Raw genomic sequence first — 5,037 nt, 5'->3', positions numbered from 1 at the left:
ACATTCATTTTAGGGTGCCTTCTAGTGCATTTAGGGAAAAAGATAGCTAAGTCCCTTTTTGCTTGCTCTTCTTTCCTCTTGATATGAATGGTATCCATTTGTAAAGAAATGGTATGCAACATTTCGCTTTTAAAATCCTCGAACATGTTTCCAATTTCATTCTTGATGGATGTTGTGGAGTGATCGAGGTGGATCTATAGACATGAGGGCATGAAAAAGGCTCAAAATTCAAAGTGGTAGAAAGACGATTAACTTGACATCCGATCGAAGTGCTCATCACCTTGATTCCAATGGTGTGAACGACACTCCAATCCAAGTCTGGATGAAGGAGATAGAGGTAGTCAAAGTTTGGTTGACTTTTTCAGACTGGGTAGGATTAATGGAGACATAATTTGGATTTTTCTGTTAGATAGAATCCGGCTAACTCTAGCCAGATTCTAGGCAAAGTTGTCACCTAGTTAAAATGACTCCTTCGGTCAAAATTTGTATTTTTAAAAATGGCCATGTGTTTTTTTTTAACAAAAATTATTAAAAAAAAGGGTCGTAGGCCACTAACCCCACCACCCTAATCCTTCTCAACAATCATTAATGGAGGAGCGGGCCACTACCCCTGGCCCCTCCCCTCCATAGTTGGCATGACCGTTGGAACGCGTGGCTTATGGCCAAATCGTTAGCAATAAAGGTGGGCTGACCCATGTGAATAAGCTTGGATTTGGAGTGAACGTGAAGTGGGCAGGCCACTGAAGGCGAGGCTAGCATGACCTCCCTTCCATTTTTAAATTTTGTTATGTAAAAAAAGGAGGAGGCGAGGTTTGACTACCTGACCTCCTCCATAATAAACGGATCAGTAACCAACCTGCCAATGGAGTATTTATGAACTTCACCCACCAATTTTTTATTTAAATTCAGTGCATCAATGCACCCAAGCAGAGGAGGAGAGCACACGTAGTTTGAGGTAGCTTTTCGCAGGTGTGCCAGAATTTCACTTTTTCAGATTTTGACAAATTTTATATGGTTTCAGCATTTCTCGACACCACGAATTCAATGGTGCTATCTGTTTCTCCATTAGAATTCTGCATTTTTCAGCCATTTTTTAGTAAGGAGGTATAAAACTCCTTTTTGTAACTGATGCTCATACTCTTCTTTCGCATGCCACATAATGAATTAAGGCCTCCCCATTGATTGAGCAGGGCCCGAATACGTAGTCCAAGTCCGACTAACTCCATTATCAAGTTTCTTGTCTTCTTTCATGCTTTACATGTTTATCCTCTTCTGTCATGTTCACATTAAATTTCTATGTTTAAGCTACAATTTATGCATGTAATTCTTGAATACATATATAAGCAAAATATCTTGGATCAAGTTGTATTAGAGCAGGTCTTTGTATATGTGAATTGCATGTTTGTATGCTAACAAGAAATAGGCTCCAAAGAGGTGAAGGGAAACTAAAGTCTTTCGATCTCGAAGCGGGGCATGCAAATCGAAGGAGAGACATGGCAAATGAAGAGGCTTGTCATAAAGAGGAGTGAAATTTCCGTAAAACCTTCTATACAATGGCAAAAAATGTCGGACAGTTGCTTTCAAGGTTGGAGAAAGTAGAAGAGAGAAATCTAGAAGAACAAGGTTCAGTGCATGGAAATGGTGGAGAAGGACCCCTTCCTTCTCCCTCCACAAGTGAAAGTTCTTCTATCTCCCATCACCATCATCATAGAAATTCAAGGGATGCATCTATGAAACCTTCATTTAAATTAGATGTCAAATTTGATCTTCCCATGTTAAACTGTGCAAATAATGCAGAAAATCTTAACAACTAGATTAGGAAGATTGAAATCTACTGCAAGATTCAGTAGATCAAAGAGGATGAGGCAAAGATTCAGATGGCTTCTCTTCTACTGAGTAGCACCACTCTCATCTAGTGGGATATAAAATTGTGAAGCAGTAAGAGTGTGGGTAATCTTCTTTCCTCATGGCTTAGATTCATTTTTGCATTAAAGGAACAATTTTATCCCTTGTGTTATAAGCAAAAAGACTTAATGGATTGTCAATACTTAAGGCAAGGCAGAGGTCAGGATGTTCAAAACTTTACACAGGAATTTAGACAACAAGCACTTCATTTTGGCGTTGCACTTGACTCACCTGAAGTAGTAACTAAGTATATTGGATCATTACATAGTTACCTTAGACATTCATTATTATTTTTTGAATGATCTACTATTGACTCGGCCAGTGTAAAGGCCATCCATCTTGAGAACAGGGGCACAAATGAAAGAGATGATCATTTCAAGAAACCACCTTTCAAACCTCCATGGAAAACCCAAAGTTAAAGGAAAAGGAAAGGAGAAGAGGATAACATCAACTAAGAAAGATGAAGGAGAAATCCCTTATTGCACTCACTGCAAAAAGGAAGGTCATGACGACGGTCACTGTTGGAAACTGTACCCAGAAAAGAGGCCAAAAAAGTATGTAGGAAAAGGCAAGAAGAAGATAGTGGCAACTGTGCAGCAAGACCTTGGATCTGATTCCAGAGATGAAACATTGATCACAGCAATAGGAACAAAATGTACTCATACACCTCATGTTAATTCTGAATCACATGAAGGCACTAGTTCAATAGATGAGTCTCCTCCTAATGAACGAAATAGAATTGAGCTATTTCATATTAGAGTTATCATAAATCATACAAAAGTGGAAACTCTATTTGATATTAGATCCCAAGAAACATCGTTTCAGAGTCCTTGGTAAAGAAGCTAGGCTTAGAAACCAAACCACATCCAAAACCTTAGCCACTTGGATGGATACATGATAAAGCAAAACTGAATGTAACTAAGTAGTGCAAGGTTAAATTTGTGATTGCTTCTAAGTTAGTGGATGAGGTAAAACTTGATGTGATACCATTGGATATATGTGACATGGTGTTAGGGAGTCCATATCTATATGATAGAAAGGAAATCTTCTTCTGTCATGAAAAAAATACCAAATCACAAAAGATGGGGTAGAATATATTGTAAGGGCTCATCAAACTAAAATCAATGCTAGCCTTGTAAGTGCAGGACAAATAAAGAGGTTAGTGAATTCTAGTAAGGGTTGCATGCTTATGGTTGTAAGGGGAAAAAATGAAAAATTATTTGATGCTTTCCAAGGTTGTGATAATTTGCATAAAAAGGAATTATGTGAATTAATTTCTAACTATGATGAGATGTTCAGGAACCAAGGGGATTACCTCCGAAGAGGGAAATCCAACATGAGATCCATTTGTAGCATGACGCTCCTTTACCAAATATTTGCATGTACAGGATGTCGATGATTGAGATGGAGGAGATCAAAAAGAAGGTACAAGAACTATTGAACCAAGAGGTCATCAGACCAAGCACTTCTCCATGTGGCTCACCGATTGTCTTAGTGCAGAAGAAATATAGCACATGGAGGATGTGCATGGATTACTGAGCACTAAACAAAATCACGGTGAAAAATCGTTACCCTCTTCCCTGCGTTGATGAATTACTAGATCAGTTAAAGAATGCTATATATTTCACCAAATTGGATTTGCGTAGTGGTTATCACCATGTCTGAATTACAGAGCAAGATGTGTGAAAAACTGCCTTCAAGACCAAATAGGGGTTGGTCGAATGGATGGTGATGCCATTTGAACTTTGCAATGCTCCAGCCACTTTCATGAGGGTCATGAATGATCTCTTTAAGCCTTTCATTGATGAATTTGTTCTTGTATACCTAGATGATATTCTTATCTTTACTAAAGGTTGGAATGAACATGTATACCATGTGAAGAAAGTGCTTGATGTATTCAAGAAAGAAAAACTCTATGTAAAATTATTAAAGTGTGAGTTTGGGAAAACCTCTTTGGTTTACCTAGGTCATATTGTTGGTCATGGTTAGCTAAAAATTGATCCTTCTAAAGTTGAAGCAATTGTGAATTAGCGTAAGCCTGCTAGTGTAACCGAGGTTTGCAGCTTTTTGGTGTAGTACAACATTGGAGGAGATTTATTGCCAATTTCTCTATTATTGCAACACCTTTACACGGATTGACAAGTGTAAAGAAAGTCTTTAAATGTGGAGGAAAGAAACAAAAGTCCTTCAAAACATTGAAAGAAAATATCAACACCACATCGGTCTTGGCCTTACCAAATCTCCAATAGCCATACGAGATCGAGACAAACGCCATAGGATATGCCATGGGAGCTCTACCGATGCAACAAAAGAAGCAGATATGTTAACATCCAGAGAAGTTCTCTCAGGTTGTGATCAACTATCCCACTTATGACAAGGAGTTATATGCCTTGGTCTAGAGTGTGAAAAAGTGGAAACACTACTTGATTAACAAGGAGACTATCATCCATACGAATCATCAAACCCTGCAGTATCCTCAGTCACAAACCAAGTTTCTAAAATCTCGTCGTTTCAGGTGGATGGGTTTTCTTCAGCAATTTCATCTTGTAATAATGTTTAAGAATGGAACTAGCAACAAAGTGGCCAATATTCTATCTCGCCCTCCTATTTCTACTTCTGTTATTTTTCATAATGCTTCGTTATCTTTTGAAATTTATGCTGAAAAATATGCTAACGATGATGGTTGTAAGGAGATTTATGCAAAACTAACCCATGGTTCACAGGTGGACAACTATCATTTGTGGGGGAAACTATTGTATCACCTTGGTAAATTGTGCATACCCACAGTAGAAAGGGTACATGTAATTCAGGAGGCCCAAACCTCCCTTGTATTTGGTCATTTTGGTGTTGAAAAAACTTTGTGTCATGTACAAAGATGTTGTTTTTGGCCTCATATGAAGAACATTGTGAATAACTATGTAAAGGGATGTTTGATGTGTTATGTTTCAAAGCCCTCTAATAGAAAACTCAGGCTCTACACACCACTCCCTATTCTGAGTCATCCAAGGGAAAGTTTGTCGATGGATTTTGTAGGAGGATTGCCTTTGCCTAGAAAATGTCATGATTAGTTGTATGTCATCATTGACCATTTTAGTAAGATGTGTATTTCAATGCCTTGTAAAAAGCAGATCA

Source organism: Pinus tabuliformis, chromosome X (genome assembly GCF_031772625.1).
Source record: "Pinus tabuliformis cultivar Carrire ecotype Pingquan chromosome X, CPIR1, whole genome shotgun sequence".
In the NCBI taxonomy this organism is placed as follows: domain Eukaryota; kingdom Viridiplantae; phylum Streptophyta; class Pinopsida; order Pinales; family Pinaceae; genus Pinus; species Pinus tabuliformis.
This window is presented reverse-complemented; position numbering follows the sequence as displayed.